Below are 26,151 nucleotides of genomic sequence, written 5' to 3'. Positions count from 1 at the left end.
TTTCTGAACCACTTGTGGTTGTTATATCCATCATGGCCCTTGACTCTGAGCGACTCCAAGTTCGTTTTGGCTAAGAATAGGACAGTCTCTTACCCCGCCCCTCCCCCGGGAGGGTTAACTTCGTACGTTTATACTGAGGTACCTCTTTGATCTAATTTATCATCCATATTCCGATTTCATCTGTTAACCCGATGCTATTGTTTATGGGATTCTCCCCGTTAGTACAGGTATATTCCAGACGTAGGATTTGCATTTAATTTTTATTTAATCTAGTTTAATTTTAGCCTTCTTTCACCCGGAACATTCCCCCAGCTTTTCTTTGTCTTTTGTGATGTTAGCATTTTTGAAGAATGTGGTCCTGCCTCTGTCCCTACCCCCGTTATCATAAAGTGGTCCTCATTTTGTTTGTCTAATGTCCCCTCACAACCAGGTATGGACTATGCATTCTTGGCCTCAATGCGGGGCACAGAGGATGTCATTTTCCGCTCCGTTTATCACGTCCGGAGGCATACGATGTTTCTCTCTCTGTCATTTGTGATGTTAAATACCCCCAACCTTTCGTCCAACATTTGCGGACGACATGAAGTGGAAAAAGAGGAAGAAAGTTGAAAAAAAACAAACGAGGAAACATGTGACTCAGCATTAAGTTCCTGAGTCATCGTGTTGCTGATTTAACCACCCGAAGCAAGGTTTTGTATAATCACAAGGGGTGAACACCTGCGTGCCCACACACCCGAACACACTCACACACACACACACACACACACACACACACACACCCGTGCATGCCCAGACCTAAGCTAAGTTCCACTTTGCCTTTTTTTTTTTAATTAAAAAAAGTTGTTTTTAATGTTTGTTTATTTTTGAGAGAGTGTGAGCGGGGGAGGGGCAGAGAGAGAGAAAGACACAGAATCTCCAGGCTCCGAGCTGTCAGCGCAGAGCCCGACGTGGGGCTCGAACTCCCAAGCCGTGACATTGTGACCTGAGCCGAAGTGGGACGCTTAACCCACTGAGCCACCCAGACGCCCCACCTTTTTTTTTTTTTTTAAGCTGACCAACAGAGTTCTGCGTCAGCACGTGGAGCATTGGAAGAAATAATCTGGAGAGATTTTAAAATTCTGAATTAAGGCTTTACATCGTTATTACTTCCTAATTCTTTGGGCTTTAAAGGATTTGGTGCTATGGTTAGGATGTTTGTGGGTACCAGTCAAGCATATGCATTAGCTTAAAGCAGTGGTTTTCAGCCCTGGCAGTGCATTAAATTCTCCTGGGGGCATTTACCATCCACTGCTGCTTGGACCCAGCCCCGGGTCAACTGAATCGGAGTCTCTCTGAGGGTGGGGCACCGGGATGGAAGAATTTTATTTTTTTAATTTTTTTTAACGTTTATTTATTTTTGAAACAGAGAAAGACAGAGCATGAACGGGGGAGGAGCAGAGAGAGAGGGAGACACAGAATCCGAAGCGGGCTCCAGGCTCCGAGCCATCAGCACAGATCCCGACGCGGGGCTTGAACTCACAGACCGTGAGATCATGACCTGAGTCGAAGACGGCCGCCTAACCGACTGAGCCACCCAGGCGTCCCGGGATGGAAGAATTTTAAAAGCTCTGTGGGAATCTTTAGCGTCCTGTCAAGGTGAAGAACCACCAGCTTATGGGTGCGATTCCAGAGCTTCTGTGATCCTGTCTTTAACTTTTGGTTAATGGCTAAAGTGTATCGAGCATTTACTGCTCGTCGTGGGCATCCATGGATTTGGTTTCCACGGCATCCGTTTTCTTTCTACTGGTGAAGGTGAAAAAGCTCCCTGGCTTTTCTCTGGCTAACTACATCCCTGCTTACCGACTGTGTGGTTGATGACCCTGATTCTTGACTTCAGGAATGGCCGGCTGATTCTTAGGCTTGACGAGTGGGTTGATTCACGAATGGTGTAAGTTAGTCTGATGAGGCTTGAGCCAAGACTTTTGCTGGAATTACCGGCAAAGAGGTGTTTTAGTTCCGGTGGGGCTGGTAAACCAGGTGAACCAGGGACCGCTCCAGAAAGAGAACCTATCCAAGAGCAAAGTCAACGTAGAAGAAAGCAGGAAAAGAAACAACCTCAGCAGGTATATGGCTCGGACCCCAGGCTTGCGTCTAGCCACGCCTGAAGCTATCAGTCCTCGTTCTTTAAGTCATATGAGCCAATGAGTTCCCATTTTGCTTAAGCCAGTTTAAGGTTTAAGAAGCAGGTAAGAAAATCTCAGCCATAAAGACCTGACAACTTGACCCGAGGTTGAGTTATCAGAGGCAGGAAAGCCTTATAGAGGGAGAGTTCAAGCCAGAACTGCGGGATGTCACGGCCATTGTGACGGCTCCAGCTTCCTCCTCAGTGGGGCAGAGGCCGGGTTGATGGGGCTGGCCATGCAGTGCTCCCTCCAGATTCAACTACCTAGCCTGCCATGGCCCTGGGCACTGGGTGGTTGTTGATGCCATTTTTAGAAGCCTGTGTAAAAATCGAGAAGACATTTGGGAAGGTTGCAGGAGCAGGAGATGTGGACGTTTCTAGAATGAAAACCACCTCCTTTGGCCACTGCTACATCTGCTTCGTTTGGGTCATGTGTGGACGGACACCGGCAGGAAGTTTGGGCTCTTATTGGTAAGGCCGTTTTCTATGCTCTGTCTCCCCTACCCCTCTCCCATCCCCCAATTCAGGCAGAAGCCAGCCCTCCATCATCTTTGTCCCCGTCACATGCTGTACGCCCTCCAACCTCGCCCTCACCGGCCCGGCCTGCTGGGCCACTAGGACATCAGGTGACGCAGAATCTAAGAGCTGATGGCAGCCTGGGCCCTTACAATTCGCAAAGCCATCTGGGAGGCCCTCACGTGCCCGTGGGTCCTCTCCCCAGCCCCGGTGGAGTTCAAAAGAAAATGGTATTAAACCATAAAATGGAAAGGTAGTTTTGGAAATGACACACGAAATCACACGCGACGATTATTTTCTTTTGAGACGGACGCTTTTTTTCTTTCTTGGGGAGGTGAACCCCTTCTTTGCCAATGCGTCAACTAGCTGCCTGGTGAGAAACCCCAAGCTGACTTGTCCAGCCAGCACGCTAACACACCGGCCACCTAGTCCGCTCCCCAGCCCCAGAGGCAGGTGCTACTCAGTGATTCCTGTTTGAAGAAGTGGAGATTCTCTTGATCTTCTGTCTTTCTAACTGCATCCATCCACCCATCCATTTATCATCTATCTATCTATCTATCTATCATCTATCATAACTATCCATCTATCTTTGTCTCTTACTCCTGACTTTGAACTTACCCGGGTCTGTTATGTTTTTTGTGGTTACCTTATTCATCCTCCATCAGGATACTCCGGGAAGTGAAAGGAGGCCCAGGTGGCAGTTGGGCACACGCTGGCGATGCCTCGGCATCCCGGGATGTGTGGTGGGGGTAGGGGTACTCCCCCAGTCTTCCTGCCCCCGCCCCCCGCCCTCGGCTCATCCCCAAGGCTCTGAAAGGTGTGTCGAGCGTGTTTTACCAACGGTCTCCGAAGGGGTGGTAAAGAAAGCTTGTGTGGTTCATTCAGTCGGAGAGAAACTGAGTCACAAAGCGATGACTTACAAAATCGCAGAAAGGAGGTCGCAGGTGAGGTGGGGCCAAATCGCTCACACCTCGGTGCAGGTGACAAAGCTCCCTCCCGGGCCAGCATCCGTGGGCGGGAACGGAGCTCCCGGCCTCCTGGCGCGAGCTTGTCGCAAAGAAATAATAAAACCCACTGAACCCACGCCCTATGCCTTCGCCAGGCCTTCTACACGCATGGGCTTATTTGTTCCTTAAGGAAAGTGCGGTTATTCCGGAAAAGGAAAACGAAGGTGCCACACATACTGGGGACTTGTCTCTTCCCCAAAAGGTATAATGGAGTGATACGAGGTGTTTGCCATTTGGACACCCCTTCAAAAAGGTTTTTGAAAATCTCCGGAAGGGCAGCGGACACTCATTCAGAAAGGAGCTTTCGGATCTCAGGAACGTGTTCAGTGTGCCCCAACAGGCAAGATGAAATAACCCCGACTGGCAACTTGCCTCAGCACCTCACCCCTTAGATACATAAAAACAAATCACCAACTATGCTCAGGAATGAGTTAGCAGCGCTGAGGAGCTGAGAGCAGGAATCGAATCAGCTGGGGCTTCGGCCCCCTTCTGTAGGGGCAGGGACTGTGGTGGAGGGGGAGGAGGGGGAGGAGGGAGAGGAAGGGGAGGAGGGAGAGGAAGGGGGGAGGAGGAAGAGGGGGAGCAGGGGGAGGAGGAGGAAGGGGAGGAGGGTGAGGAAGGCGGAGGGGGAGGAGGATGGGAAGAGGGGGAGGAGGAGGAAGGGGAGGAGGGAGAGGGGGAGGGGAGGGGGAGGGGGAGGAGGGGGATGGGGAGGAGGGAGAGGAAGGAGAGGAGGAGGAGGAAGAGGAGGGAGGAAGGGGAGGAGGGAGAGGGGGAGGAGGAGGAAGGGGAGGAGGAGAGGAAGGGGAGGAGGGGGAGGAAGAGGAGGGAGGAAGGGGAGGAGGGAGAGGGGGAGGAGGAGGAAGGGGAGGAGGAGAGGAAGGGGAGGAGGGGGAGGAAGAGGAGGGAGGAAGGGGAGGAGGGAGAGGGGGAGGAGGAGGAAGGGGAGGAGGAGAGGAAGGGGAGGAGGGGGAGGAAGAGGAGAGGGGAGGAGGAGGAAGGGGAGGAGGAGGAGGAAGGGGAGGAGGGAGAGGGGGAGGGGAGGGGGGAGGGGGGAGGAGGGGGATGGGGAGGAGGGAGAAGAAGGAGAGGAGGAGGAGGAAGAGGAGGGAGGAGGGGGAGGAGGGAGAGGGGGAGGAGGAGGAAGGGGAGGAGGAGAGGAAGGGGAGGAGGGGGAGGAAGAGGAGAGGGGAGGAGGAGGAAGGGGAGGTAGGGGAGGAGGAGGAGGAAGGGGAGGAGGAGGAGGAAGGGGAGGAGGGAGAGGGGGAGGGGAGGGGGGAGGAGGGGGATGGGGAGGAGGGAGAAGAAGGAGAGGAGGGGGAGGAAGAGGAGCAGGGGAGGAGGAGGAAGGGGAGGAGGAGGAGGAAGAGGAGGAGGAAGGAGAGGAAGGGGAGGAGGAGGAGGAAGAGGAGGGAGGAAGGGGAGGAAGCAGAGGGGGAGGAGGAGGAAGGGGAGGAGGGAGAGGGGGAGGAGGGAGAGGAAGGAGAGGAGGAGGAGGAAGAAGAGGGAGGAAGGGGAGGAGGGAGAGGGGGAGGAGGAGGAAGGGGAGGAGGAGAGGAAGGGGAGGAGGGGAGGAAGAGGAGAGGGGAGGAGGAGGAAGGGGAGGTAGGGGAGGAGGAGGAGGAAGGGGAGGAGGAGGAGGAAGGGGAGGAGGGGGAGGAAGAGGAGAGGGGAGGAGGAGGAAGGGGAGGTAGGGGAGGAGGAGGAGGAAGGGGAGGAGGAGGAGGAAGGGGAGGAGGGAGAGGGGGAGGGGAGGGGGGAGGAGGGGGATGGGGAGGAGGGAGAAGAAGGAGAGGAGGGGGAGGAAGAGGAGCAGGGGAGGAGGAGGAAGGGGAGGAGGAGGAGGAAGAGGAGGAGGAAGGAGAGGAAGGGGAGGAGGAGGAGGAAGAGGAGGGAGGAAGGGGAGGAAGCAGAGGGGGAGGAGGAGGAAGGGGAGGAGGGAGAGGGGGAGGAGGGAGAGGAAGGAGAGGAGGAGGAGGAAGAAGAGGGAGGAAGGGGAGGAGGGAGAGGGGGAGGAGGAGGAAGGGGAGGAGGAGAGGAAGGGGAGGAGGGGGAGGAAGAGGAGAGGGGAGGAGGAGGAAGGGGAGGTAGGGGAGGAGGAGGAGGAAGGGGAGGAGGAGGAGGAAGGGGAGGAGGAGGAGGAAGGGGAGGAGGGAGAGGACGGGGGGAGGAGGAAGAGGGGGAGCAGGGGGAGGAGGAGGAAGGGGAGGAGGGTGAGGAAGGGGGAGGGGGAGGAGGAAGGGGAGGAGGAGGAGGAAGGGGAGGAGGAGGAGGAAGGGGAGGAGGGAGAGGGGGAGGGGAGGGGAGGGGGAGGGGGGAAGAGGGGGAGGGGGAGGAGGGAGAAGAAGGAGAGGAGGAGGAAGAAGAGGAGGGAGGAGGGGGAGGAGGGAGAGGGGGAGGAGGAAGAAGGGGAGGAGGAGAGGAAGGGGAGGAGGGGGAGGGGAGGAGGAGGGGGAGGGGGAGGAGGGAGAAGAAGGAGAGGAGGAGGAGGAAGAGGAGGGAGGAGGGGGAGGAGGGAGAGGGGGAGGAGGAAGAAGGGGAGGAGGAGAGGAAGGGGAGGAGGGGGAGGGGAGGAGGAGGGGAGGAGGGAGAGGGGGAGGGAGACAGAGAAAGAAAGAGAGAGAAGGAACAGAGACAGGGAGAGAGAAAGAGAGAGAAAGGGTGAGACAGACGGACCGACATGGGGTTTGACTGACGGCTTGGAGAGGGGCAGCCGAGCCAGCTGTGTGACAGTCCACCTCTGGTCCCTGCAGCCACCGCTTTGTAGTTACCACCATTTTGTTGCCTGGCAGGTGTCTGAGATGCAAGGCAGCGTCCAGAGCCCCGCAGAGAGCAAGGCCATGGTCAGAGATGCCTGTGGGGGGGGGGGGCGGCCCCTCAGCAAGCAGTCCAGGCCTGTCCCGTGGGGCGGCACAGATCGAATCAGAGTTTAGACACCCTTCTGAAGAGTTCTGCAAAATGGTGTCTGTCGTGTTGACACTGGTGGCGACTGCGTCCTCAGCAGAGTGTCCTGGTGCGTGCGGTTCCCTAACGAGCTGGCCGCCCGCCCGAACAGCTCTTATCTCCCTGTTTTGATGACATATCCTTAAGATGACCTATATTAGCTGGCACCTCGGATGGCCGCCCACAAAAAAAAGTATCACTGGAAGGAAAAAAAAAAAATCCCTAATGATCGTGTAAATATTCTTAGCCCGGAACATTAAGCGCCGATGCCCTCTGCTGGGCGAGGCGGGCAGGGGCGCGGGTCGGCGGGCTGGTGGCCCTGCACAGAGCTGAGGGGGCTCTGAGGGAGAGCAGCGGGAGGCCTGCCTCCTACTCGGGACCCAGGGCACGGGGGCCAATCTGAGCTCCTTCAGGCAGGGGAGATCAGACACAAACCTGAAATTACTTACAAGTACATCCCTCACTTGGAGACACTTGTGACCATCTCTTCCCCTGCATTTGTGTCCCCGGTTACTAATACTGGCGGGCCGGACAGGTGGGAGAGAATCAGGGGGAAAAGACAGGGGCTGACGCAGGCTACTTTTGTCATCAAGAGAAAGGGTTCTGCGTCTCAACGAAAGTCCTGGCAGGGATGGTGGCCAAGTTCATTTTCATCGTTCAGTTGTCTTTCCCAACCAGGACACTTTGGGCTTGAAAGAGGGTGCTATGAATGATGATACTGCGTCAACAGGTGTAATCCAGGAGTGTTCGAGGCAAGTCAGGTGATCAGTCCAGCACTGTCCAAAAAGAACTTTCCACAACAATGAAAACGCTCTAGGTTTGTGCTGTTGGGTACGGTAGCCACTAGCCACGTGTGGCTATTGAGCGTCAGAGAGGCGGCCAGTGCAACTGAGAAGATGCATTCGCAGCCTCCCTTCATTTTTGTTCATCTAAATTTAAATGCAAATCATTGCATGTGGCTAGTGGCTAGCGTATCAGACGGTGGAGTGCTGGTCTGATTCTTCACAGGCAGATACCCTGGATGTCAGCAGGTTCTCAGGACTTGCTGAGAGAGGTCCTCAAAAAGAACTTGTTGAATAAATGAAAACTCCATAATCAGTCATTTGTGATTGTTGGAGTTATCCTGAATTCTTTTAAGGAGAAAAAGATTACAGAAAAATCCAGAATGTCAGTGGGAGTGTATTCAAGTTGAGTCAGTAAGAACTTGATGAACAAATGGAAACTCAACCATCAGAAGTCACTGGGCTCTCTCTCCACAGTGGTGGAAATTCAGACCCCTTCTTGGAGTCTCCCAGGAACTTCAAGAAACACAGCTGCTCTGGGGAGAAGCCGAGAGCCCAGTGACCGCTTTCCTGCGAAACTGCATGGTGGCGTTGGGATCCATGGTTGGAAAGGTTGTTCGTCACTTGCTTCCAGTGCCTTCCCGGTAGTGTCTCAAAAGCCAGCAAAGTTGCTGCCTGCTCAGAAAAGACCTCTTTCATGTGGGATTTTCACCAGCAACTTAAAAAATGTCTCCAATCGTCTCCTGGTGTTATAGATTTGGAAAGAGGCATTTTTGTTTCTAATTATAAATGCCTGGGTGATGTCATTCAGTCCCCAAACCCCCAGTGGGGCCGTGCTGAATAGAGAAAGACAATATGCTAACAAGTTATCTGGAGGTGTCAGAAAGAAATAATGAAAAACAGTACAGTTTGGGGAAATGTTTTCCAGCCTGCTTTCTGGTTTTAGCAACTGCACTGGAAAAGATAAGATACACATGGCTTTTATAAGGAGGCCGCGGGATCTCCAGGGGATGTGAGGCAAGAGAAAAGAATCAGGCCGAAAACATGCAATCATCACATATTCACTGAGAAACAGATTCCAGCACAGCAAAGGGAGCTCTTCAGGGAAGGGCTCCTGTGTGGACCGTTGGGGCAAAGATTCAATGGGCTCCGGGAGAACTTGACTTCAGCTTGATGGTATTTGAATAATCTGCCGGAGAGAAAAACAGATATGGCACTCACTGTCACATTTAGCGTTGAAACTCTCGGTTTGACTGAGTAATGTTCAGCCATGCCCAGGGGTCAGGCCTACACTCACTCAGAAACAAGTGGGGAATTGAAGCAATTATTCAGATATCCACAGACACAGCTACTGGCCAGTGCTGTATCCCCGATTTAGCCCGGAAACAGTAACACCATTATAAGCCGTTTGCGAGTTGTGGAGCTATCTTGAATGTATTAAGGAAAGGAGATTACAGAAAAATCCAGAATGTCAGTGGGAGTGCGTCCAAGTTGAGTCATACGGACTTGGAGTGGGAAATTGAGGGCCTCCTACCACCGAAAGGAACATCTTGCTTTCAGCCAAGATGGAAATAGAGACTGGGGTTTAAGTTTTTCAGATGGGTCGGTTCTCCACAGTCGCCCTTTATTAAAGGCACACTTGATAAATTTCACGTTGTGTTGCATTTGGGCCCGAAGACAGGAAGCACATTGGAAGTTTTGAGATACTATGAATAGAGCAATCTTGTGTAAGTTTATCCCTGAAGGGGAACCTTCCCATGATTCTCGGTAGGCCAGCCAGTAGGGAAAATTGCCCTCCCCGCACACACCTCGTTCAAAATAGCTCTGCATAGAATCCAGTTTACCCGCCTGTAAGAGAAAACCGAACACCGGCAGCTTAAATAAGATTTATTTTATTTAAATAAGATTTATTTTCCCCATTCAGTATGCAACCCAGAGGTAGGCGGCTGCTGGTGTTGGGGTTGTATGGATTTTAAGACCAAACTTGTTGGTTTTTTTTTTTTTTTTCTTTTTCATGGTCGCATGGCTTTTCAGGCAGCAGAAAAGAGAATATGTGAGTCTTCACCTCCCCCACCCTTCACCTGCCCCCCCCCCCCCCCCCCCCCCCCCGCCGCCACCTTTAAGGAGCTTTCTGGGGGCCGCCTGGGTGGCTTAGTCGGTTAAATGTCTGACTTCGGCTCAGGTCATGATCTCGAGGCTCGTGAGTTCGAGTTCAAGCCCTGCGTTAGGCTCTGTGCTGACAGAGCAGAGCCCGCTTCAGATCCTCTGTCCCTACTTCCCTCTGACCGCCCCCCTCACTTATGCTTTCCCCAAAATAAATACTTTAAAAAAAAAAGGAGTTTTTTGTGAAGGCCACCCCATGGCTTATGGCATCTCACGGGCCAGAGCCGTGTTAAGCGGCCAAGTCTAGGTGCAAAAGAGGCTGGGAAATGTAGTTTTTAAAGCTGATGTTTTTAAAGCCTCCTTCCAACACCCCCATTAAAGTTGATATTCTATTAGTAACAAAGAAGGGAGACTATCTGTGGGGTAGGCTTTCAGTAGACTTCCATCAGTTCAAAAAATCTTAAAACGGATAAAAAAATGTTTTTGGGGCGCCTGGCTGGCTCGGTCGGTTAAGCCTCTGACTTTGGCTCAGGTCATGATCTCAGTTTGTGAGTTCGAGCCCCGCATCAGGCTCTGTGCTGACAGCCCCAAGCCTGGAACCTGCTTTGAGTTCTGTGTCTCCCATAACCCTAACTCCATAGCTTTTTTTTTTTTTAAGTTTACTTATTTATTTTGAGAGAGAGAGAGAGAGAGAGGTAGGGGGAGGGGCAGAGAGAGAGAGAGAGAGAGAGAAGGAAGAGAATCCGAGCAGGCTCCACGTTGTCGGCTCAGAGGTCCACGTAGGGTTCGAACTCACCAACCGTGAGATCGTGGCCTGTAGCCGAAAGCAAGAGTTGGATGCTTAACTGAGTGAGCCACCCAGGAGCCCCGGTAACTCAATAGTCTTTATAAACGACTTTTATTTATAACCAATTACCAAGTAGTAAAATAATGGCCATGCAACAAAGGAAGCGAGTTAGCGAAGCTTTAGTGCTTGTGTGTGTGGGCATGTTCTCCGTGAGGGCAAAGCAGCATTCTTACCGCATGATCTCCTGCACGTTTCCCCTGGGGGTAAATGAATTAGGTGCCACTTTGTCCATCAGCAGCTCAGTCTCCTCCCCTTAGAATCCGAGGCTGAGCAAGGATACTCCTGAGAACTGGCTAAAGAGCTTCAGTAGGAGTTTCTTAAACCTGAAACACACCGTCTAGGGCAAGTTCAACTTCATTAGTGATTTGAAGAGAGATTTATTGAGCTAAAGGGAAGCCCTCTCTGAACAGAGTGTGTCTGTCTTGATTTAAGTAACTCGAACAGCCACGGCATTGAGCGGTGCTTGGGTTCAGGTCTGAAACAATTTCTTTGTGAGTCCGCCATTATTAGCGGTGGGAAAAAGAAAGGGGGTGAAGGATGGGGCTGAGAGGTGAGGCTGGGGGTGGGCAGAGGGGCCAGATGTGCTGGGGCTGATGTGCCCATTAACAGTCGAGTTTTAGCCTGTGGCTCAGGGGTCGTAAACTCCTTCAGGGCCAGACAGTACCATGGGTACGGGAGGCTGGCCAGGGGAAGGAGAAAGATAAGGGAGCAAATCTGTCCCCATGGTGACAGTCACTACTGGGCTCCGGCCAATTGCTTCCATGGGAGACAGCAGACCCAGTACTGCTAGCCAGTTAGATCTTTCAGGAAAAGCCCAATATCTGAATGTTTATATTAAATCAGATTGGATAGCGTCGGGTCACATTTCATAATGCTGGGGCAAGTGTGGACCGAATGTGGCCACAGTGGGCAACTTTGCTTTAGGGGCAATATGGTCTCAGCAGGGTTGTCTGAGCAGAGAAGCAACACAGATACTTCTCCTCCTCTCTCTCTCCATTAGCCATGGGGAGAACGTTCCAGAATGCAGAGGAGGGTACTACAAAGACAGGGGCAGGGAGGCATCCACAGAAGGCAGGAGAGTCAGACAATATGCTCTAGTCACAGCCAGAATGCGATTTGGTGAGTGTTGAGATCAATGCAAATGGCAGTGAGGGTAGAGGGGTAGGCTAAATTCTGGAACAATTTCTCAGGCCCAGCGTCAGAGCATTTGGTGACTGAGTGGATAAGGGACAAGCCCCAGATAAGAAAGGGGAGAGTTGAGGAACAGAGTGATCTTGTTTGAAGCAGAAGTTGCAGTCTGGCATTTTGGCAGAAGAATATGCCCCAGAGGTATGTTCTGTGGGCCATGCAGGATTAAAATTTCCTTTATATTAATGTCCAGTTCTTGGGGCTCCTGGGTGGCTCCGTTGGCTGAGCATTCGACTCGATTTCGGCTCAGGTCATGATCCCACAGTTGGTGAGATCAAGCCCCACATCAGGCTCTGCGCTAACAGTGCAGAACCTGCTTAGGGTTCTCTGTCTCTCCCTCTGCCTCTTCCCCACTCGCACTCTCTTTCTCTCTCTCAAAATAAATAAGCTTTAAAAAAAAAAACACGAACATTTACATACAAATCTAGATTTCTGACTCCCTTTGAAAAACAATCTGAGAGTATTAGACATAGATTCCAATAACCAACAACAGCCGGCACTGGGCAGGGGTTGGGGCTGGTGGGGGGCACGGCGTGGGCTCCCCCGGGGCTAATTTTACCCACCTGGCTCCTCTAAGTATCTGAGTCTGTGACCCCTGAGGGAGCCAGTCGTGCAAACCTTAGGAATATACGAGGTCAGCCCAGCAGAGCAAGAAGCGAAGTGATCCAGGCCACAGGCACATTTCAGGACAGAGTAGGGAACACTGCAAAGGGCTTTAGAAACCATAAACCGGAAGGGTGAGGACGCACTGGGAAGGCGAAGTAAGGCAAGAAATAGAAGCTGCATGTGAGTGCACAACGCTATGGAGGAGCCTGTGGTAGAAGGCTTGAAACAGGCTGTTGGTGAAAGGCGTGCTGCCATCTTGGATTGGTGATTGGTCAATGCCCAGTAGTGTGGAAAGGGAAAGGGGCACACCCAATGGCCTGGGGCTCTAATTCTGTGTATCTGCCACAGGAACCCCAAATTGTTGCACAAGTGCAAGGAGAGAGAGACAGAGTGGAATGTTCTTCGTTTCCTTGTTGTTTGTTATAGAACCAGAAGCAACCTCAATGTCCATCAGCACAGTTACAGGTAAATAAACCATAGTCCGTGGTACCTCTGAGGTTGGGGATAAGTGCTTAAAAGGAATCTTCCATCACCTTTAAGCTGTTAGTTATTTTAACCAGACAAATGCATTTCTGTATCAGTCATGCCATCAAAAGGTAATTGAGAGCACAGGACAATGCGTGTGGCGTTTTGCAAGGACTGTCTCTGTAGAGCAGGAGGAGTGGAGAGGAGATCACAACGTCTTGAGGAGTAAACAGGAGGTAAAGGGACAGAAACCGAAGCTGGGGGGATGAGGGAAAGAGGACTAGAAGGCTACAGAAAGACTCAGGTCAGGGAAAGAAGCAAGGGAAAGTTCTTTGTTGGTTCACTTTAAAACATTTTTTTTGATGCTTTTATTTATTTTTGAGAGAGAGAAAGAGACAGAGCTCCATCAGGGGAGGGGCACAGAGAGAGGGGAGACACAGAATCCAAAGCAGGCTCCAGGCTCTGAGCCGTCAGCACAGGGCCCGACGTGGAACTCGAACCCCACGCACCTCGAGATCATGACCTGAGGCGAAGTCGGATGCCTAACCGACTGAGCCACCCAGGCACCCCTTTGTTGGTTCACTTTTAATGGGGGTGACCGAAAAACCCAATAAAAGGACATTTTGACTTCTCCTGACAGGGCATTACCACTACAGCAGAGCATGGGGTTTACTTCTGACCCAAGCTCACACCTATAATTTAGTTCCTGACTCTTCTGATGTAGAGAAGTCTAGAAGAATTTTGATGGAAATTAAAATGGTTTCATTGGTAGGATAGGACCACAATACCCGTATGAAGATGAAATATTCATTTGGGGGCAATGTTGTTTAAAATAGAACACAGAGGAACATCCATTTGATTAAATGTTATAATAATGAGTGGGGCAGATTAAAAATCGGGGTTTCCAGGTTTTCAAATTTTAAAACAGAGTGAAATGCTAGTAATACAATGTTTGACTTTTCAAATGCATGCTGCAAAACTTCCTGTGTGGTTGAGTCTAGTTGCACTCACAAAAATGAGGAGAGGCATAAGGAGAAAAAGAAGGAAAGCATTCAATTGTCAACAATGCTTTGCTCTGGGTGACGGAGAAGTTGGTGATTTTACTTTTCCTGCATTTCTGTTGATGGGACAGTTTTCTATTGAAAACATTGTTGCTTTCATCATTCCCCAAAGGAACTGTTTTTAAAGCTGTAGTTTGAAAATCATTTATGAGGGAAGACAGCCAAGGAAGGATTCCTGTTTGGCAAGGAATCAGGCAGGCTGGCCCTCAGCAGCCTTTTGGAGACTTTTTTTTCCCCCTTTTACCCAAATGTCAAATGTCAGGCTTCCACACAGTGTGACAGAACCTAAAACGATCAACTTCCCCAATGCCGGGCGACAAATGTCAACTCCTCCCCACTCCCAACCAAAGGCCTGTTGTGTGTTCTTAACCCTCAAAGAGAAAACACAGAACTCAGCGGGCTGGGATATGAGCTGGCAAGAGAGGGCTGACCCTGAACGAGTTATGTGACATATAAAGAGAAGAAGGTCGCTCCTCTCCCTCCTCCCGAAGCCCCTCCTTTCCCCCAACATGGCAGGAAGCAACGCAGCCTCATGATTAAGCCTGTGAACTCTGCCTTCGAACACACCCGTATGGAATCCCTGCTCTCACTGAACAGCTCTGGGGCTTCTGGTAAATTCTGTGACTTCTTTGCACTTCCGTTTTCTCCTGTGTAGAGAGGAGATGAAGAGTCCCCTCTTCACTGGGTTCCTGTGAGGCTGAACTGAAATAATAAATAAAGTGCATGGAGCCTCCATGTAGTGACGGTTGAGTCGGTGGTTTTATTCTCAGGGTGATCTGATTTTATTTTCTTCTCATGCCACCTTAGGGCCATAATTTTGGGGGATGGAGAAAGAAAGGGCAGTTTGGGGAGAAAGATATGCTTTTCAATCCTCAGGTTTTTCTGTGAGCATAAAGCCTCCAAATTCTAGGCCGGCATCCATTTGGAGCCAATGAGCAAATTTGTTGAGCACTCTTCCCTTCCAGGCAGTGTGCTTAAACCCCCTTTCAGGGGTGTGACTAGGTGTCCCATAGATTATCTAATCCTGTCATGTTTTATTCACCTAAGTCCAGAAAACAGCCACTTGTCCCTTCTTCAGCAACCATACTGATTGAAGCTGACCTCTTCTCTCCAGAAGCAATGGCAATGGCCTTCTACTTGGCCTTCACATTCATTCTTCCTGTTTCCAGTGAACTCTGGAAGCAACCAAAATAGGGGAAGAACCAATCTGGAGAGGATTGCCTTCTGTGTGGACCCAGGGGCTTTGGCCCTCATAACTACCTGGCCCCAGAGAACCCATGGAGGACCACCAGGCTTACAGTCACCCATCGTCGCTCTGGGAAACACCAGTGACTGTCTCTGCCTTACTAGGTAAGTGCCTCTCACTCACATCGAGTGTTGTGATTCACCTTTCCCCTGTTTTCCCATCACCAGGAGGGAGACATTTGTCATCCAACACGCCATCAGATGTTGGGGTTGCTGCTTCAGGAAACATGTGCATATCTGAAAATCTTTCTCTGCAGCTCTTTAAAGCCAACCTTTGAGTTAACCAGAGGTCTGATGAGATTTTTCCTTATGTATACCCACCAGGGGTGACTTCGTTTTTAAGTTGGTTGCTATTATTTGACAAATGCATCAGACTATTCCTATCTTCGTTCTATTGATCTGTGGTAGGGGAATAGTGGATGTGAAAAAGACTTTTTTTTTTTTTGAAAGGGTGAAAGCAATCCTTCCAAACGATCATAGGTTCACCCCATGATTTTGTCATCTCGTGGAGTTCGTTTTATTACAAGCTAAACTTACGGAAGGAATCCCATTTTGGCTTCATCTTTTGGGGACTCCTTTCTTGGCTAAGTTAAAGGTTTAGTTTAGAATGTTCAATTTGGTATCTTATGGTTGTCTTACAAAATTTTACAAAAAAGGCAAAATGCTATATAGAGAGCTGTTCACTGTGGTGATGTCCAAAGAGTGGGGCCTGTAATAATTTCTCTTTTGCTCTACAGCAGCACAGAGAAATGGCTTATCCAGGGCTTGTACACGTCTGAGGGGTTGAGATATCCAAGATTGTAATCATGCAGCTTCTGAAAAAACATCAGGGGAATGTATATGACATAATTATAATCATAATCTTATATAAGAAATTAGGTACCCAAAGCATAAAACAAAATAGCTTGCATGGAATTGGACAGTCAGGCAATTAGTATGCATATATTGATTACCTGCTGTATGCCAGGCACTTTCAGACCAGGGACATGATCAATATAAAAAAAATATTTGAAGGTACCACATACACATAAGATTGAGTCAGGGAGATAGGATTATGGTAGACTCTTTTACTTTTATTCTCTCCTAACATTTAAAAAAATGTTATGGTTTCATAATTTAAAAAAAGGGAGAGAAATATTTGAAACATTTAAAAAATGTTATGTTTTCATAATTTAAAAAAAGGGAAAGAAATATTTGAAACAGCATACTGATAAAAGTTGCAAATGCTAATTTTGTGAACTTCATCCCAAGCACTGCTCTTGAGCAGACTCTGAATACTATCTGATTTACCTCTGTAATGATGGTATTATCCATAACATCACTCCTACGTTATAGTGGAGAAATTATTTTATACCAAGCCCAATGTCTTAGAGCTTGTTCAAGGGAGAACTGAGTTCCAGAATGTGGTCAACTGCTACTCCAAACATACCACACAAGGGTACATAACACAATTATGCGTGGGATTTCCTACAGTATTTCCTTGATACTTGGCTTTTGGAGCGGATGCCTCCTCAGCTATCTTGGAGTGTTCTCTGCTTTTCTTGTTTATCACTTTCCCAGACCCAAACTCATAGTTGATCCTCAATCAGCAGATGAATAAGCCAATTGCACTTTGATAAGAGAGGCCAGGAACTGGGTTGTCTGCTTCATTTCTCAGAAGTGTCTGTCAACCCTGTGGGATTTTTATGGAGTTTTTGCTGTATGCCTACCATTGCAAACTGAAACACATGATGCCAACTCAACTCATAAGACAAGCAAACACATAAACTGGGAAGACGGTGATAAAAACAGGAAATAACTTCACCTTGGGAATATTCCAGAAACCAAGTTTGAATAATTGCTTCATGTTCAGTTGGACACAGGTTCACTCCCAGTTTGACTCACACATGTAAATACTCCTGACTACCTTATGACTGTTAAACACACACACACACACACACACACACACACACACACACCTTTATCTTTTCAAAATGCTAACTGTGCAGCATGAATCAGTCAGTCTGAACTTCAGAGCACTGGGTCCTTCATCATCAACCTTGACTCCTCTCTTTGTCATCCTCACATCCAATCTATCAGCAAACCCTGCCCTGCCACCCACTTTCTAAATTTGAGACCTGTTCTGTCAGTTTGAGTAAACGTTTCATGTGCACATGAAAAAGAATATATATTCTGCAGTTACCAGTTGCTTTGTTCAGTAAATGTCAGTTAGGTCAAGTGTGTTAAATAACGTTGGTCAAAATTTTTCTATTCCTCTTGATTTATTTCTGTTGGTTTGCCCATTATTTACTGATAGAGGAATATTAAAGCCTACCATTATGAATGTGGATTTATCTATTTCTCCTTTTAGATCTGATTGTTTCTGCCTTATACATATAGAAGCTATATTAGAAAATGTTTCTAGATTTAGCATTGTTCTATCTTTCAATGGTACTGACCCTTTTTGTTATTATAAAATACTCTCTGTATCTATTATATTGCTTCTTACCTTAAAATTGACTTTATCTGGTACTAGAGTAACTAATCAGCTTTCTTTTGATTAGTGTATGCAATATATTTTCTCATCCTTTATTTTCATCCTGTCTGTATACTCATATTTAAGGTTTGTCTCTTGCAAGCAGAAAATAGTAGGTTTTTAAAAAATTTAGTATGATAATCTCTCTTTTCATTTGAGTATTTAGTCCATTTACATTTAATGTAATAATTAATGCATTACTAACATAATCTAACACATTACTAGCTGTTTCAATTAGCTCCACCTGTTGTGAGTTCCATTTTCTTTCCTTTATTATGAACTTTTACATTAATGACATCTTTTATAAGGTCATTCTCCTATTAGCTTATTATTTCCATATTTTTTGTTATCCTACAGATTCTGGACTCATCATGGCCTAATGAAATTAGTGCTTTTACTACTTCTCTGGCAATGCAAGGAACTTAGGACATGTTTAATTCCCTTTTACTCTTACCTATTGCATTACTGCTGCTATACATTTTATTTCTACATATATTTTAAACCCCACAAGACATTATTATTATCTTTTAATGCAGTCAATATTCATTTAGATTTAACAACACATTTATTCTTCTGTTGCTCTTAATTCTCTCCTAAAATTTTAGTCGTCCTTATGAGATTATTTTCTTTTTGCCTAAAGGACTTTCCTTAGTCTTTCTTTTAGTTAAAGTCCACGGGTAATGTAGCCACTCAGTTTTTGTTTGTCTGAAAATACACTTATTTCATCTTAAATTTTGATGGATATTTTTACTGGATGTAGAATTATAGGTTGGTAGTTATTTTCTTTCAGGTCTTAATTTTTTTTCTTTTTGGTAATGTTTATTTATTTTTGAGAGAGAGAGAGAGAGTGTGTGCATGAGTGGGGGAGGGGCAGAGAGAGAGGGAGACACAGAATCTGAAGCAGGCTCCAGGCTCTGAGCTGTCAGCACAGAGCCCAACGCGGGGCTCGAACCCACGAACCGTGAGATCATGACCTGAGCCAAAGTTGGTGGCCCAACCGACTGAGCCACCCAGGCGCCCCTCAGGTCTTAATTTTTTAAAGGGTTTTGTCTTTGGACTTCCATCAGTCCTGCTGAAAAAGCAACTGCCAGCCTCCTTGCTGTTTTCTATCGAAGTGGAGCACTGTGTCTCTATTTTAGGATAACTTCATATCAATTTTCTTGTCTAGCTTTTGTTTGTTCTAGTAGGTGAGATGGTCTGCAACTAGCTATCTGGACAGTTTCCCCGAGAGGAGTTTTACATATTAAATGCCTTTGGTTTTCCTTAGATGATGTTGGAGCTAGCAGCTGGAGGTTGAGGGAACGACAGAAGATCAGAGGGAGAGAGAGGTTAAGATAGAGTAACTTTACTTAAGAGGAGTGGACCCCAGAAGATTAGCAGATGTCTGCGACCATAGGAAAGCTATAGGGGACATAATGGCAATTTATGAAAATAAATGGCCCTAGAATCTGAGAGACTATGATGGTCAATATTACATTTTATTTCTCTTTATTATGTTATACTTCCCTGAAGTAATGGAGATTCAGAGAGGTTAATCAACATGTGTAATCTCAGATAGCTAGTACACCTCTTGAGATTTGAACCCATGCCGGTAGGCTCTAGAGCCCACACTTTCAATTGTTTGAATGTTTATTTTTGAGAGAGAGAGAGACAGAGTATGAGCAGGGGAGGGGCCAAGAGAGACAGAGACACAGAATCTGAAGCCAACTCCAAGCGCCGAGCTCTCAGCACAGAGCCCGATGCGGGGCTTGAACTCATGAGCCGTGAGATCATGACCTGAGCCGAAGCCGGAAGGTCAACCAACTGAGCCCCACCCAGGCATCTCCAGAGCCAACACTGTTAACTTCTAAGCTACAAGACCAGAGCCTTCTAAAGTTATCTGATTATAAACCAAAGTGAGAGATACCTCATGAATCTATATGCACATATTCATAATCAAAACTTTCACTAATCAATATTATCCATATTATGTGTAATACATCATGAAATATTCTATTCTATTCTATTCTATTCTATTCTATTCTAGTCCTATTCCGTTCTGTTCGGTTCCATTCTATTTCATCCCATCCCACTCTATTTGCTGGGTCAACATAAATGGGTGGGTCCCCCATTTCAGATAAAAATCACTGCTAAAGACAATGACTTACCTTAAGGATTAGTAAAATACACAGCTCTGATTTGCTGAGGAAAGTTCTGAAAGCAAAAAAGCCACTTATATTGTTGTTCAGAGATTTTAACAACAGAACAGCTTTGGGTCACCCCCTTCAGATTCTCTGGTAGGCAGCCTCCAATAGGCATGTTAACTTTCTACTGGCACTGAGCAAGGGAGGACATTATTTTGCTTGTTTGGGAACACATCTTAGTTCTCTCTACACAGCACAAGGGCTGACGAGGTCACTCAGTAAATGTTTGCTGCCTGAGTCAAGTAAAGGGTCATCTCAGAGTTTTTCTCCTCTATTCTCTATTTAGCCCTGAGTAAAGAGAGCTATGCCATCTCACTCTGGGTCAGAGTCAACAGTAAAAGAATCTCCTAGAATGGTCACTTTCCCAAAGTTGCCGTTTTAGTCTGCTGTGGCACCGAGGGATTAAAGAAAAATTACCACCCCCCCCTCCCTTTCCAGAATTTCCTGTCCTGTCTTGTGGTTGACTTAAAATATTTCAGCTCCCACCTCCCTCTTTCTCACCATTACTTCTTCATGGTTAAAGAGGTTATAAATTTGCAAAGGAAATGATTAAGCAAATCCAACGCTCTTGGCCCGGGACCTGATTTTTCAAGGCCCCAGTTTTGGAGAGCTGAAGAAATCTGTGTGATGAAGGGTTTGCACATGAGTTTTTAGCCTTAGTCAGGACTGGGGCATAGTTTCCTGTTTTTGTACCCTCAGAACTGCTAAGCTCCTGGTGAACAAGCGGCCAGCGGAGATAGGGAGGGGGTGGGGGCTTCGGGGAGAGGGTTGGGAGTCCAGAGGGGAGGAGAGAGCTATTCCTCCGTCAGCTCTGGCAGAACTTTAGTGAAAGTGGAAAGATTTTTTTTTTTTTAAGGCAATGAAAAAGAGACTAGAGGCAGATTCTAGACATTGAAGTTGAGGCTTTGAGTGGTAAAGAGGGGAAGAGACAAGTTTGAGCAGGGCTTTTCATGGGCTCCCAGATTCTCAAAGAACAGTCGGATCTCAAAACATTCCAATGAGCATGAGCGTTTATTCGACACGTATGCGCCAGGCACAGTGCTAGCTGCTTGGCGTGGAGTAGATCATTAAATCCACTTGGCATCTCTATTTGATAGATGTCAAAGCGAAGTTAGACACGTTTAGTGAGGTGGCGTTACTGGGACCATTCACAGACATGTTCATTTCTTTAGATACAGGATGGGTGTGGGGCCCTAACCACTGTTGCTTTTCTCATTTTATTTTTTTCTTTCATAGCAGGGCTTGAGGTCGTGCTGGGCATTTGCCCGTTAATGCCTCTTTCCATGTTTCCCTTTGAACTGCATTTCCCAGGTTCCATTGCCAACTGGATTCTAGTTAAGTTCCAAGATATTTTTCCTCTGCCCTTCTGTCAGCAGAAAGGCAGTGCTCCCTGAGAGCCCCACTCCGGTCCCAGCTACCCTCAGGCAGCCTCTCCCACCCCTATGCGGTGCCCCGGGCCCTCCCCCCCCCCCCCCCCCCCCGCCCCGCCCAGGGTGTCCAGATTCTCTTGCTTTGGTAGTATCGCCTCTTCCTTCTGTCTGTCTGGCCCCCATGGTATGGTGGCATTCTTCTTCTGTGTCTAATCTCTAGGTGGTCTCCTTGTCACGTGCTTCCTTTTTCAGCTCTGCCAGTGCCTATAAATTCCCCTCTATTGAACCACGTGGCACAGGGACCCTAAGCGAGATACAGATGTTTGTGCCTCAGACACCGGACCCTGAGACAAGAGCTTGGAGGCAGGTAGTTTATTTGGGAGGTGACCCCAGGAAGCACAAATGACGGAGAGTATGTTCATGAGTGCGTCACTACTGTGAGCAGGTAGGATTCAGTTTTGCTGGGGACCCCGGGGGAACATTCAGCAGACACATCAAAAGGGTCCCTCGGAGAGATGGGGAAGCAGAGATATTTATCTGCTGTCTCCCATCCCTCATTGCTTGAAAGCTGTCCCTCGGGGCATAAAATTTTAGGCATTTCCAGATTGCCCGGCAGGTGAGCTGAACAAGTTCCCCGAGCCCCTGGAGAAAGCCACCAAAAGGAAAAGCCAATCGTGGAGGGAATTCTGAAGTGGGCTGAAGAGAAATGAGGCGGACCATCCACCCTGTCTGCTACCATGGCAACCTAGCTACTATTATAAGAAGATACAGTCAAGGAAAGCCAAAGGCAGACTCAAGTCACATTCTGGGGAATTTCTAGAATTCTCCAGAAATTCTACTTTACTTGAGAATGGGATGGCCATCAGGGAAAAGTCAGTATTTTTCTTTTTCTTCTTTTCTTTTTTCTTGGATGAGCCAGCCAGCCAACGCGTTGCCACGATGGGGAGAGCCTGGCACACGGTTTAATCCTAAAGATTGGGTGGCCTTTGAGCCCATGAGAGTGAAGCCACGTGTTCGACCTTGGGCAGATACCATCTGTCTCCTCATCAATAATGCTCACTGAACACTTATTATTTGCCAGGCACTTTACTTACAAGCTATCCACGTGTTGTCGCACTTACTCTTCTCAGCAACTTTCTGAGTTAAGTACTACTCTTATTCCCATTCTACAGAGGAACAAATTAAGGCTCTAATACGTGCAATCACTTGCTCACCGTCTCCCAGCCTTGGGTCATAGGCGCGGATCATCTGGGTGGATCAGGGGCCAAATTCCAAACCCACACTTATGACACTTGGAAATGAGCACTCTTGTAGGGACCAGCCCCGTTTCGAGGTTTTATCTAAATGGGTATTTCTTCTGCTTTTTGAAGCGGCTTAAGAAGAAAATGATTACATTTTGTAACACTGAGTAGAGAGTTCGGGTCACGCAATGAGTATTAGTCGGGTTGAGTTTACGTTAGAGCCTACCTACCGCCAAAATACAGGTTGGATTCTGCCATGCTCCAGCTCCGATAGTTTCTTCCCTATTTCTCAGGAGAAGTTTAAACTTCTTCCTCTGGGCTCCTTACTTCATGACCTTGATGATCTGGTCTGTGCCTCCTCTGCAGCCTCCACTGTCTTATCTTTCCTCCCCACGGCCTCACTCTGGCCACACTGAGCTAATTGCCGTTGTCTCTGTAGACCCTGGGCTTCGGCACTTCCTGTTCTGCTGGGAACGCCTCTGGCCGACTCTTACTCATTCTTTGCGACTCTGCTCAACTGTTACCCCCTCAAATGGCCAACCTCCTTCCCCTGGAGTCTTGTAGCAGTGCCTTCCTCTGAGCTCCACAACACCCTACGTTTACTTATCACACATTATATTGTTAGTGTCCTTTTGCCTGCCTGTCTCTCCCACAGACCTGAAAACATGTCTTTGGGAGCTTAGGTTGGGTTTCAGCCTTGACTCTGACATGTGTGTCCTTGGGCAGTGTTGCGTCTCCTCTCTGGGCCTTAGTTTCCTCATCTGTAAAATGGGTAGGAAGCAAGGCAATTTATGTGGCACAGGACATCTGGCATCTAGTAAGTCCAATGTTAGGTATGCATCTTCCGGGCTAATCTTTTTAAGTTGATGATCAGTGGCGTGGTAGCTCTACCTAGACCCGTGCTTTTCAAATTTCCCTGCGTCGGAACCACCTGGAGGACTTGCTAAAACACACAGTGCTGGGCGCCACCCTGAGACTTTTTGATCCAGTGGGTCTGGAGTAGGGCTTGAGAATTCGCAGCTCTAATTCGTTCTCGGGTGCTGCTGATGCTGATTGTTAGGGGACCACACTCTGAGAACCACTAGCCTAGGCAGCTGGGGAGGGTGGATGTCTGATATAAAGTGATCGAACACTTCGTGCTGAAATAAACTCATACCAGAGCGTAAGGCAACCCACTGCCCAATGGATGTGGCCATAGGGTATCTATCAATTAATACATCCATTCAGCCAATATTTGTTGAGGATCCACTGCATCTAAGCATCATGCCAGACATTGACGACGGAGCCGTGAGTGAGACAGACATAAAGTCCCTGATGTTGATGAGCTCGGTCTAATGGTCCCGTTCTGGAGGGCAAGGCATCATAAATGCACATGTCCCATCAGTCGGAATTGAAGGGCATCCTTGGTCTGAGGAGTGGCTACCTTTAAAGATACTGATGTCAAAAAGTGCCTGTTTATTGCATCACTGGAGTTGCCTCTAAATATCTATTTCACCGGGGGCGCCTGGGTGGCTCAGTCGGTTGAGCGACTAACTTCGGCTCGGGTCACGATCTCACGGTTCGTGGGTTCGAGCCCTGCGTCGGGCTCTGTGCTGACAGCTCAGAGCCTGGAGCCCGCCTCGGATTCTGCGTCTCCCCCTCTCTCTGTTCCTCCCCCGCTCGTTCTCTGTCTCTCTCTGTCTCCCCAAAACAAATAAACGTTAAAACAAATCTATTTCACCAAAATGATACATCAAAAATTGATTATGCTAATCCCAGAATCCCTGGTCTGGAACCGCAGCCATCACTTGGCATTGATCTTAGGGTGAAGTCAACCCATGGAACATGGCACAGCAGAGTCCAGAGAAGCAGAGCTAGGCTATGATACAACATCGGAGAAATGAAATGATAAACATCCTTACTGCTATTATTATTATTAGCCAGTGGGAATGGGAGTTTTCTGCTACTTGGTGCTGGAAGTTCCCTATGACATAATAGCTCTCCTTTATTAGCTCTTTATTATGCACCAGCCACCAGCTCCACAAAACAGGCACTAAGACTGTCCCATTGTTTAGGGAGGAAACTGAGAAGTCAAGTCACTTGCCCGCTAGTTGCGTGTAGAGACGTGAGAGGTAAGGCTGTGTCGTGGGGCATGAAAAGCTGGTGAGGGTAATTTATATGCTTTGCAGTGACACCAACCTAAATGGTTTGCAATCACAATATCCTTTCTTAAGCCTCTTTCCAGACGAAGCTGACAAGAATGGAAAAACCAACCAACCAACTCTATCTCTGCCTGGCGGCCTGGGAATCACCCAAGGCAGTTGACTTGTCCAGGTTGGCCCTCTTATTCTAAACTTGACTGCTTTCTAGAAGTTCATCAACAAACACATTCTTAAGAGCTGTTTTGGCCCGACCTCCTCATTAGGGAGTCAGGGAAAAGAGCTTGGCTGGAGATGGTAGCACCCTATGTTCTAGAACTCCCCCATGTGGCCAGATTTAAACAACAGCATCCGTGAGTGAGAGCCCAGCGGGAAAGCAATGAGCTCCTTCAGTGGCGACCATTGGCAGAAAAGCAGCTGGGGGCCATTTTGTCAAGAAGTACTCCTTTGGAGAAAAACAAAACAAAACAGAAGGCATACAGGTGCACGCCAGTGTCCTCATAATAAACTATAACAAAGGTGGCAATTAAGTTCCATTAGGGGCAGACAGCTTTAAATTAGATAATGTATTCAGAAAGCATTCTATAATCTGCGGAGTGTGAGAATGTGAAGCATTATTATTATTATCCTTATTTCTGCAAAATTGCCCGGATTGCTATGCCTGCCAAGGCCAGTTAAAGGGCCAGGGGATAGAGAAGACCAAATGAGTAGCTCCCTGGGGAGAGGAGACAGACGAGAAAGGGTTAAGCTCCCCAGAACACCAATGTATGCAAAGGGTTGGATCCCAACCGGTTTTCAGGCCAGCGCTAAGATCTGAATTACAAATTTACAGAATTTGCTGCTCAGTAATTTTTTTTTCCTCCCCTAATGGAGCCTGTTAATTTCCAGTTGGCCACTTTGTGTTCACTGATGGCATGAGGAAGGTCTAGCATGCAGAGACGTGTTTCTAGTCCCTGTGCGGACCCCCTTTTAAGAAGGCTTCGAAAGGGACATGCAGAGGATGCTTAAAACCCACCCTCATCATTCTTACCATTCTGCAAAGCGCATGCCCTGCGTCTGCGGCTTGGGTGAGTTAATAATTGAAATCCTCTTCCTTTCCAAAATTGTCTTTAAAGTAGGAAGGCTAGCTGATTTACCTTTTTGTGGCTTAAGATCCACGTGGGACTATTTGGCCTAAGAAGTGGCGCTTGTCAGGTCCGGATTGTAGAAATCTGTTCCCTTCTGGGGGTGGGGGAGCAGTCGGAGAAGGAGCCAGCGGGACACAGATTCCAGTCTCTTGGAGTCTGATTTAATGGGGCTCCATTGCCATTGCCTCTGGACTGTTTGCAAGCAAACAAGGACAGTCCGGCTCAAGCGTGTGCGTGTGTGTGTGCGTGTGTGTGTTGAAATCCTGGGTAGCTTGCTCCAAGAAAAGAGCAGGGGGAATGCAACAAAAACCGAAGAACTTAACTTTCTTTCTCTTTTCCCTCCGTTTTTGGCATTTCTTTAGGCATGCCTCCCCTCCCCTGGATGATGAATTCACGAGGGACCTCATGGGCTGCTGAGAACAAGCACGCTTTTGAATGAACTCTTTTACGGGTATCAGTCCAAAAGTCACCATCAGCTGCAACTGAAAAGCAGAGTGGGTTTTGTTTTTGTTTTTGTTTTGTTTTTGTTTTTGTTTTTCCCCCAGTGGCGGCCAGTTCGGCTCAAAAGCTCAGTTCTTGGAAGGGCCACTTCTTCTTGCCACTGGAGAAGACACACCTCCCTGTGCACCTAAAAATAAAAAGTAAATAAATAA

The 26,151-nt window shown here is 48.0% G+C and overlaps 1 long non-coding RNA gene across 5 annotated transcripts; it reads left to right on the top strand.

Annotated features, from left to right (window-relative positions):
- Positions 1–1,495: 1,495 nt before the first annotated feature.
- Positions 1,496–26,151, top strand: LOC125163043 (uncharacterized). 5 transcript variants are annotated; one of them, XR_007151246.1, is made up of 5 exons: positions 1,496–2,632; positions 12,502–12,618; positions 14,849–15,029; positions 24,447–25,438; positions 25,861–26,151. It is a non-coding gene; the product is annotated as an uncharacterized LOC125163043 (long non-coding RNA). The 5 variants fall into 5 exon arrangements; XR_007151249.1 differs by lacking the exons at positions 1,496–2,632; positions 12,502–12,618 and adding an exon at positions 13,878–14,290 and having other exon boundaries at positions 24,447–24,546; positions 25,260–25,438; XR_007151248.1 differs by lacking the exons at positions 1,496–2,632; positions 12,502–12,618 and adding an exon at positions 13,878–14,290 and having other exon boundaries at positions 24,447–24,546; positions 25,245–25,438.

Source organism: Prionailurus viverrinus, chromosome A3 (assembly GCF_022837055.1).
Source record: "Prionailurus viverrinus isolate Anna chromosome A3, UM_Priviv_1.0, whole genome shotgun sequence".
NCBI classification, from domain to species: domain Eukaryota; kingdom Metazoa; phylum Chordata; class Mammalia; order Carnivora; family Felidae; genus Prionailurus; species Prionailurus viverrinus.
The sequence above is the reverse complement of the archived record's forward strand: the minus strand, read 5'-3'. Positions and strand labels throughout refer to the sequence as shown.